Source organism: Camelus bactrianus, chromosome 8, assembly GCF_048773025.1.
Source record: "Camelus bactrianus isolate YW-2024 breed Bactrian camel chromosome 8, ASM4877302v1, whole genome shotgun sequence".
In the NCBI taxonomy this organism is placed as follows: domain Eukaryota; kingdom Metazoa; phylum Chordata; class Mammalia; order Artiodactyla; family Camelidae; genus Camelus; species Camelus bactrianus.
The window spans coordinates 54,432,292-54,443,336 of record NC_133546.1 but is presented as its reverse complement, the minus strand read 5'-3'; positions in this window follow the sequence as shown (position 1 = coordinate 54,443,336).

The window sequence follows — 11,045 nt, the reverse complement described above, 5'->3', positions numbered from 1 at the left end:
TGGGCCCTAAAGCTTCCTCTGTTGCAAGTCTCTGATGACCCGACATCCCCTGTTTTGTTTCTTAATCCTAACCACACTTCTGTTTGGAGTCCCTTTGTGAAAGTCTCTTCATTTAAACTTTAGTAAATTCCTTTTCCAGACTGAGATGCATGTGAATTTCTTTTGTCATAAAATTGCAGGGTCCCCATGATCTAATGTGAAAATATATAGACAACCACGTAAAAAAACACATAACGAGGATCCCCTTTTCTCCACATCCTCACTAACATCTGCGATTTGTGTTCTTTTGATGATAGCCATTCTGACAGGTGTGAGGTGATATCTCATTACAGTTTTGATCTGCACTTCCCTGATGATTAGTGATATCAAGCATCTTTTCTCATGCCTGTTGGCCACCTGCATGTCCTCTTTGGAAAAATGTCTGTTCAGTTCTTCTACCCATTTTTTAAACCAGGTTGTTTGTTTGTTTGATGTTGAGTGTCTGAGTTGCTTATATATTTTGTATATTAACCTCTCATCGGTTATAGCATTCACAGGTATTTTCTCCCATTCAGTAGGTTGTCTTTTTGTTCTATGGATGGTTTCCTTCACTTGCGGAAGTTTTAAGTTTAATTATGCCCCATTTGTTAATTTTTAATAGAAAATTTCCTAGTCCTAAAGTCCACATCAAAATAAATATCTTGCCAGAAATTTTTATTACTTTTCACTTCTCAACTGAGGTCTTTTTTATTCTTGAAAAGAGTAGATGTGATATCCAATTTTGTCCCTGCTTTTTTTGAAACAAGAACATTAGTATATTGCCACTAAAGGCACCTTCATCATAGGTAATTTGGTAAACTTCCCTCTACTCTTAATATTCCTTGTGTTGAGAGAGTTCAACTAATGCATTTTTTGGTATTTTTTGTAGCTGTTGTTAGTCATTTTCTTCTTAGAAAGATAAAGTGTTTTTTTCTGCGAACATAGGAAGAATAACTAGACACACTTCATCCTCCTGTTTCCTCTTGAAGACAGCCTCCCCAGAGACTGTCAGTCTTCCTTTGCACTTTCATGCTGGAAGTCCAGCAGGAGCCAACTCTGGGATAGGTGTGATAAGAGGAGACCTTCCCCAAGTCCAGTGCTTTCTGTAAATGGGTGAAAGTCCCTCATTCTGAGATTCAGGTACCAAACCCACTTGGCTAATGTACCTAAAGCCAAAAGTGGGGTCGTGCCCCCTGCAGTGATAAACGTGGCACTTTGGCTCATATTTTTATTCATTTTTTGTTTTATTTCTCAAATCATTCAGCAATTATGTAAGAAAGATGTATGTATGTCATTAATAAATAATATCCTCCTCAAAAACTCCAGCAAGACTTGGTCCTTTTACAATAATACGTACATATGTATAACTTTTACTTAATAATAAATGTTTTCTGGTTGGTTCAAGTTTTATTCTATGTTGTCATAATTTTGGATGCCAAGGATCCTCCCGCCATTCTTAAATGCCCATGGTGATCTCTTAGGGAATGCAGCAGGCCTCACAGCAAGGAAAGCAGAGTGGAGATCATCTGGGGAGCTGGTTACTCAGGGACAGCAGGGCTATGAAAGCAGTTATGAAGCTGTATGTTGGTTTTCCCTTTTCTCTTATTCTTTTAGCACTAGAGTCCCCAGAATTTTGGCAAAATAAGTTTTTGGGATCTATATTATTCCCCTTAAAACTTCATTTTTTTACATGACTCAGTAATGCACCATTTAAGAGTTAAACAATGAGGCTACCTTAATCCAACAGTCATTTCTTCTAAATATCAAGATGGTAAATTAGGACACTGTTGCCTTTTTAGTTTCCCATATCGTAAGCATTAGTCATTCAAATAATTTTGAAATCTTTTATTAGTAATTCTATTAATTCCATGAGTAGATCTTCATTTAATGAGTCACTGTACACCCTTATTTTCTTCTTAAATGAAATAATTTAATGTGATCCTTTTGTGCCAATTTATATTTTATTGTTATTAATAATGTTGTATTTTAATGTTATATTCCATATGTGATCTGTCAATAAAAATTGCCTAAAGTAACCTATTAGTTCATTTCCCTCAGGCTTTATGAAAAACATATTCTACTGACAATTTGGCGACAAGAGATTATCTACCATGGGACATACTTCACACCATAAGATGAAGCATAATCATTCTACCTGTATGAGATAAATGAAAAATTGTTCATTAATCCCACAAAAGTGTTCAAGTACTTAGCATGTATCAAATACTGTGCTGGTTACTGGAGATACATTGTCTCTGCCTTAATGGAGCTTAGAAGAAAAATTATACACATGATAGGTATTAATTGGGTGATCATACAAATAATTATGTAACAATAAACCATGAAAAATACTATAAATAAAAATGTGTAATATGACCAGGGTTGGCAGGAAAATATAGGAAAACTTGGTAGATAGCCTAAGGATTCTTTTGACCTACAGTTAATATAAATGTTCAGCCTCTAAAACTTACCTCTTGTCTGTAAGTTGAATCACCCCAGGAACCTGTAATATTTATAACCAATTCTTTCCTTAAAATTTATCTTAAGATAATTACATAAGTAAACATTTTTTTCAAAGTTATAGGCATTGTGATCCGGATATCAGGACACTTGACCTCCGTATCTGACCCTTTCCAAACTCCAACAGAGGAGCCTTAGAAAAGCAACTTTGCTTCTGTGGACCCCAGCTGCTTGGCTTGCAAAATGAGGCTGTTGGCCAGGTCATCTCAAGGACTGCACCAATCTAAATAGCCTATGGCCTATATCTTTCAGAAAAATATTCTTTATTACTACAGAATAAGCTTGTGCCTACAGTGGCTACCTTTCATGTAGAAGCTACAAGAATATTGATCTTAAGTGAAAATACAGAACTGTATCCTTTAGTCCTTCATTAAAATAATATATAACTCTGCAGAACAACTACATGAAGTAAAAACAGCAATTGTTTTCTGTTGTGGATATAGCATCTGATTTTTCTGGGATATAGTTTCTCAAAGGTGCATCTCTTCCCCTATAGAAGTTGATGTGGGATATACTAAGTGATGACTAGAAGCTAAATTAAATTGATTTATATATAAGTACTATCCACTTCACAAAGTTTTCCTCTTCCCCCAGAATAATGTAAGTTCACCCACTGTATGTACCTTTAGAAACACTCCATTTCCTCAAAACACAAAGGGCATTGATAACTGTCCATTGAATAATGTCCTTCTTCTCTACTAGACATGCTGCCTCACTCACTGCTGCCTTATTTAGTTTTTGTTGCATTAACAACCAAGTTTAGAGTCTTAGAACAAGAAACCTGTTTCTTCTTCATGTGTGTGATGCCTACAGCTTGGCCAAGCTGGCCTCAGCTGGGCTTGCCTAAGCATAACTCTAGGCTACTGGATGGGTTCATATCTGCTCCACAAATTTCTCATTCTGGAACAAAAACTAAAGGAACAGTGACAACATGGGGCATGGTTTTATGGCAAATGGCAACAGTGCAAGAGGAAATAGAAACTCATGATGATTCTCAAGTCTCATTTAAGAATGGTCACCCTATCCCTTCTGCCCACATCTCATTTGTCAAAACAATCACATGAACAAGATTGAAATCAATGGAATGGGGAGCCATACTCGGCCCAAGTGAGAAGGGGAGGATGAACTGCTGAACAATAACAAAGACCACAACAGCTGCCCTACACTCACTGCGTAGCACAGCTATGGCATATAGGAGGTGTTTAATTTTTTTTTTTGAGGAATTCACAAAATTTGATGATGTCACTTATCTTCCCAAAATTACCCATGTTCTCTTGTGTATCTTTATAATACATAAACTTGTTTTTCCCTTCATATGATAAATTTTCTTTTCCCTTCATATGATAATAATACCTTAATGCTGTAATTTTCCCCAAATTCACCATGGCCAGGAAACAGTTTACCATCATATCCCTAGTTCCAAGCTCAGTGATTTTCACATAGTCAATTCTCAACAAGCATTTTTAGATGAATGATAAAATAAATTAATGAATCCATAAACCAAATGTTATATAGTGTGTTTATTTGTTTTTGAGGCACTTTTTTTCTTACAAACAATAAAGCTAAGGTTGACATCTAGTAAGTAATGAATCCCAGGGTGTTCTAGCATTTCTTTCTATATAAACCAAGAAAGTACTCCCTTTTGTAAACTCTAATTAAACCTTACGGTATGCTGGTTGGAAACAGTTTTGAAAGCAAAATGTACACTACTGAAATTATATGGGCATCATGGAAATGTTCTTATAGACCAGTAAATTTCAACCTTCATGCATTAAGGATGATCATCATTATCCTAAAATTAACATTTACTATTTCATAAAGGTATCTTATTTTGATGTATTAACCATTGCTTTTCATTAAAAATATTTTCCATGTACTTATTAGACCCGAACCTCTGTTTGATATACAAAGGTATATTAAAAAGTTTCCTTTGTTCAGGGTTTGCTATCTGGTTGAGTAGATATGTTATGTTCCAAAATAGCTACGGTAATATCTGTGAGTATCAAATGAATAAAACATAAACCTACAGGGATTCAGATAAAAGTGATAACTTTATACAAAAATGATGGAAAATCTTATGACAGAAAAAGAATTTAATTGAAACTTAGAAAATGAGTAGGATTTTCATAACTGAATTAGAGAGGGAGGGTAATTCAGGGAGAAAGAATACAATAAATTAAAAAGTAAAAGTATAATCCAACAACATCAAGAAAGTCATAGTAAAAGCTCTATGTAGGAAAATTACTAAAGATAAGGCTGGAAAAAATAGGCAAGAAATGGATTGTGGATGAAGACATAAAATGATGCACTACGGAATGCCAATTTGATTTTGTAAGCGTTGCAGAGCCGCAGAAGTTTTTCACTAGGGAATGTATTACAGTAAAAGTATATACTTAGGACTACTAATTTGGCAGTAATACAGGCAATGGATTTAAGAGGAGTACGGCAGAGGCAGTTTAGGAGAATGTTTGCATTATCAAGGTATGAGGTAATTGCACCTAACTGAAGGTAGATGGCTATAGTATGAGAAGGGACTACATAGTGAGTACAAAGTCAGACGTCTTGGGACTACAATAAAGAGCAGCACAGTGCTGGTCTCATTCAAGGCCCCAGAATTCAGATCAGAGAACACTGGGGCCAGAGTACTGAAAGAACAAGTGAGAAGGCCCAGAATCTGAAAATGGAAACAAGGTCAAGGGCAAGGGTTAGTTACTCCAGAGACGGCAAGATTCCTAAATAGGACCAGATCCAAGAGACATAGCTCAGGGGCAGGATACGAGCATCATTAGCCTGAGTCCAAGGTAAGAAGGGCAACTCAATTGTGGATTTTACAAAAGAGAGGCTGCAAGTTCATTTAAAAAATATAATATTGGACAAAATTTATTAAATGACTCAATTGAACCCAAACCTAAGAGATACTTCTCTCACTGAGGAGTAAGAACAATTTAAAATGATGCTTGAATAAGTAATTGAATGATCATGTTTGTTGTTGCAGTGCAGTACTGCCTGCACACAGTGCCCTACGTGGGCACTAGGACTCGAAGCAAAGGGATGAGATGATGGTGATTCATTGCAGGGAGGTGAAACTCACATGCTCCATGTTAAAACTTAATTCATTTAGCTTTATCAAGTGAAGAATAACTTGCGTGATCTTTGCTATCTGTTCACTTAATTTTCATCAAAGAAAGGCATAATCTATGTTCTAAATCTTATTCAGGTTATGCGATTCTGAGTTTTTTCATACTAGTTTTTCCTGTAGTAAGATTTCTAACATGAAGGAATAAAGATCTTAATAAACCTACATACACAGAGAAACAGAAAAAAATTGTTGAGGTAGTACAGGAGAAAGAGAGGACAGGCGGAAGGAGAGAGAGAGAGAGAGGTTTTGTGTTAGGTTAAACTGAAATCATTAATAAAGATATAATAAAAGCATAATTTGCAAGTATAAAAATATATCTGAGATATAGTTCCTCCTCAAAAGGATACTTTAGGAATATTTTCATTGCTTATGGATTAGGATATCATCACGCAGAATATTATCAAGCGATAATTCCTTTCATCCGTGAGTGGGTTCATTTGAGTTAATGTGAGTTCATCATGAATGTGATTCATAACTCCAACATACAGAAGCCTGACTTCTATGTCACTAAGGGGAGATTTCAGATGCAACACTGTGCCTTTGTTCCTTGAAAACTGTCAGCAGATCCTGAAGAAAATAATGTATGCTCTACTAACTTCTAGGTACCAAGATACCAAAAACAAGATTTCTTTTTGTTTGTGAACTGAAATTTTTCAGTGTGGGAAATCTAACAACATAAGAGTTCAGTGCCAAGAGAATTCATTGATTATTAATGGATCATGGAACTATCAAAAAAAGCAAAAGGTAACTAGGGCAGTAGGTTTCAAATGTGTGGGCATCTACCTCACGTCTACTTCAACCAAAAGCAGAACAGTACATCTGTAGTCACCATCAACACAACTCTACCTCTTTCTGAATTGAAACTCTTACTTGCTTCTCTATTCTTTACACCCACCCAATCTCTGTTCCCCTTTTACTTGTAATCATCTCTACTGTTTGGAGCTTTTGAGAGTCACGTTTCATAATTCTATCAGTCTTTTCCAGTTTGATCTCTACTTTGGTTTTGCTTTTCCAAATGCATTAAGTGTTAGTGTTAACACTGGATGGACATATGGTATACATAAGTGGGGGTGAGGTGCTGTGTATAAAAGAAATCTAGAAAATGTACCAATTTCAAGATGGAATTGTTGCTTTCTTGTCTCTCCACCCCAATATCAAAACCCACCAGCAGCATTATTGTTCAACAAATAGGAGTCAAGAGCAAAAATGTACTGAGTATGAATTGGTAAAGGAGAAAAATCTAATAAACTCTGCCTTAGTGAAACTGTCATCTCCTAACATAGTCACGTGAGTCAGAATCTCCAGTGGAGCTTATTAAAAATACAGATCTACCCCCACAGAGATTCTGTGATTAAGTACGTCTGGAGTAAAGGCCAGAAATATAAAATTTTGACAAGCTCTCCAGGTGATCCTGATGCATGGCCCTACACAGTGTGGTCATTACTCTAGAAATTAAAGAAATAAATACTTCTCTGTCCTAATTTGACTAACAAAGAGTGAGAGCCGAATTGATAGCGACAGAGACACGAGGAATAAAGGTCCAGTTAATTGAAAAGCTCACAGTACCTGAGAGGAAACACAAGGCCAAAATCAGGTCTCTTCTTAGATGTCAGGATCTCAGATTTCCTAAGAAGTAAGAGAAGAAAATAGATTAGATCATGGAGCTAAACAATTTCACATTCCTTACAGGCTGCTGCCATGTAACTAAAATACATTAGGTCCCACTTATTCCCATTTTCACCCACAACCGCCCGCTTCCCCAGTTCTTTCACTACTTTCACTGTGTACTGCTTTACCATCTCTTTCAAACCCAACTGCTTGGTCCTGCTCTCCATATCTATAAGCCTCTATTAGCTTCACTGTCTTCCCTAAGCTTCCGGTTCCAGAGTCCTTTATTTCACCAAGCCTACTGTCAACATTCTCATGTGCATGTCACTGTGGTCCACACCACTTGTTTTACTAAACCCCTCAGCTAAGACGAACCCAATCCTGGTGTCTACTTCTCTGCTTCCACAGAACAGCACTGAATAAAAACCACGCAAGCATACACATCACTGCCACTACAATATATGATCTTACCCTTCAGCTGGGCTTTTAACCTCACAGCAGTCCTTTTATACAGTTCTAGTCAACCCTGCCTGTTTCCTCACAGCAGCTATTCTGCATCTTCACCAGTTTGCTTGAATACCCTGCTAATTTTCCCAACACAAAAAATAAAACCCATCACATATGTGCTACAACTTCCCACCTCCCTGCACATAAATGCCAGCATCTCTAGTCAAATATCCATATCTGTATCCACAGCTGTGCTCATCTCTCCCCCTCCTCGCCTACCCCAGACAAATAAGTGCTTCTATACAAAGATAATGGATCCATCCCATCTTCTCTGAGACTGACTCATTAATTGTACCTCCTTTCATCCTTATCCACCTCCCTTTCTTCATTGTTTCTTCCCCTTAATATTTTCATGACTATCCCATATTTAAAAAAAAATTCTCACCAAATTTGCATCATCCCCTACAATAACCCTCATTTATTTCCTTACTTTCTGTAGGAAATTCAGAAAGTGAGGGTGTAAGCTATTTTTTACATCTTCCCTTCATTCTTTAACTCTCTATAATTCTGCCTTACTACTCCCATCTTCTTACTCAATTCGATCCTGCAGAGAGCAGCAATGACCTCTTCATTTACAAATACGGGGAACAAGGGAACACTTCCGTATGTGTTCTTATGTCTGTGGTGTTGACATCATCTGCTCTTGATGCTCTCTTCCTTCAGGCCCCCTGACAGCAGCCTCCCTGGCTTTCCTTTTATTTGGCTGCCTCTTTCATAGAACTGTGGGTATGCATGCGCTTTTCCCACCACTTACCAACTATGTTACCTCTCTGACCCTAGTTCCCTCCTCACGTAAAAGGGAGATGATAATTATATATACTTTGTTAGGTGGTTGTGAGAATTAAATGACAAAATATGCCATAAGTGCTTAACAATACAAATAGTAAGGTTGACAAATAGTAAGGCAGTGCATTAACGGGTAGACAGAGTGGTATTGATCCGTGTGTTGAATGATGATGATGATGATGATTACTACTGCCACTACTACTATGGCAATTATTATCTTAACTATTCCTTATCTCCAAATTTTTCCAAATGAATCCCTTTTTGTGTTTCTTAAAATACAGATTCCTAGGCCTTACCCCAAACCTAACAAATTAGAATATTTGGAATTGATCCCAGTGATATGTATTTTTAGGAGTTCCTTGGGTGACTATTCTGCTCACTGAATTTGGAGATCCATTGTCTTATCCCCTTCTGTTGGCAGGGAACTTGGAATCAGACAGGATTGAAATAAAGTTTAAGGATAAAAACCAGAGTAAATTACTTCTTCCTCAGCTTTAGCTTTCATGTCTATAAATATAGCTTAATATCAACTACATAGGCTTGTTGAGAAGGTAAAATTAGACGGTGTATATAAAGGGTCTAACACACTGCTCTTTATATAAGCCTCTCAGCAAATATTTATAACGCAGCCCATTTTCTTCTTCAGTCAGAAGGTGAAAACAGTATGAACACAGTAGAGAGATCAAATCCTATCCCACCCTGTGTACCTACCCCCAAGAAGTATCTGTGTAAGTCTTCTACAAAGATACAGCTTTAGTTGCCTTAGTTACCAAGAAGTCCAGTAGGTATGACAATAAATTAGAAGGCAACAGACCAGGAAAAAACTGTATGACAGTAGCTTAGAACCAATAGACCAGGAAAAACAGAATGAAGTTAGAGTGTCACCTATTGTGAAATAAATTTAAAATGAACTGGGACATTTTGGCAGGTAGATCTCATCTAACAGTGAATACTGTTCATGCACTGGAAATCTCCAATGTGATTAGTATTATGTTTGTTCATACGAGAAATTTAAAGGAAGTTCCAGATTTGATCTCTGCCCCAAGGACCTAATATCTGATCGGGTTAAAAGACTAAAACACATAAAAAATTGAGACAAAAATTTAAACCATATTTTTCTATTGAATTAAAATATAATCAGCACTTATCACATGTAAAGTCATACTGTTTACTAGAGGTGATTCAGTTGCTTAAATGTCTTAAAAACAAACAGCCAAGAATGAATCTGTATAGATAATATATGGGTAACCCAAAGAGGAGGAAAAAAGGAATTTCCAAGAGTGGATTAATATGGAAATAGCCTTAGAGATTATCATATTAAGTGAAGTAAATCAGACAGAGAAAGTCAAGTATCATATGATATCACTTTAATGTAGAATCTAAAAAAGTGACACAAATGAATTTATCTACAAAACAGAAATGGACTCACAGACAGAAAACAAATTTATGGTTACCAAAGAGGAAATTAGGTAGGGGGAAGAGATAAATTAGGAATTTGTGATTAACAAATACACACTACTACATATAAAATAGATAAACAACAAGGACCTACTGTATAGCACAGGGAACTATATCTAATACCTCTTAATAACCTATGATGGAAAAGAATCTGAAAAAGAATATATGTATATATGGTCTGTATAACTGAATCACTTTTCTGTACACCTGAAGCTAACACAATATAAATTAACTATACTGAAATTTTAAAAATGGTTAATAAAAATATGATAATAGCCCCTCTCAAGTTTCCATATTAGAATCTCTATAGTACCACACTTATAATTTCTCTTCCAGTTTCACTGTTCTGGGAAGTGTAGGGGTTCTTTGTATGATTAAGTACTAAATTAAGTGCATTAATTTCTCTTTTCAGTAATGAAAGAAAAGAAATATTGCTGAAGTCATCATGGAGTGCTCCATGGAGAATTTGGGAAATGAGATGGAACCTAAAGTAAGGTCTTGGCTGCTGAAAAGAAGACAGGATTGCACTCAGGCAAAGAAAACATCAGGAAAGGATGGGCTAAGACTGAATATGGCATGTCCATGGGATAATGAGAAAGCCAGTATGACTTCAGCAGCCACCTAAAGTCACGTTGAATAGGCAAAATGTGATTACACTTGTAGAGACTGAGAAGCCTGGTAGGGAATGCAGATTTGCTTCTATGGAAATATGATCATTCTTTTCTAAAAATGGCAACAAAACAATAGATAATATTATTTTATTAGTCTGTTCATCACATTCATTCACTTGACAACTAGCCACTGGTAGTTAACAAAGCAAAATGCTAGGCATTGTAGGAAATAAAATTGAGTAAGACATAGTACACTGCTCTCAAACCCATTTAAAAATTAGGACATAAGATCTTGACAAGAATCATTATAATCACAGCAGAATGTAAGTACTACCAGACAGATTCATGACAGTACTATGACAGGAAGTAGGTAGCTTATGGACAGTGGTAACTCCCAA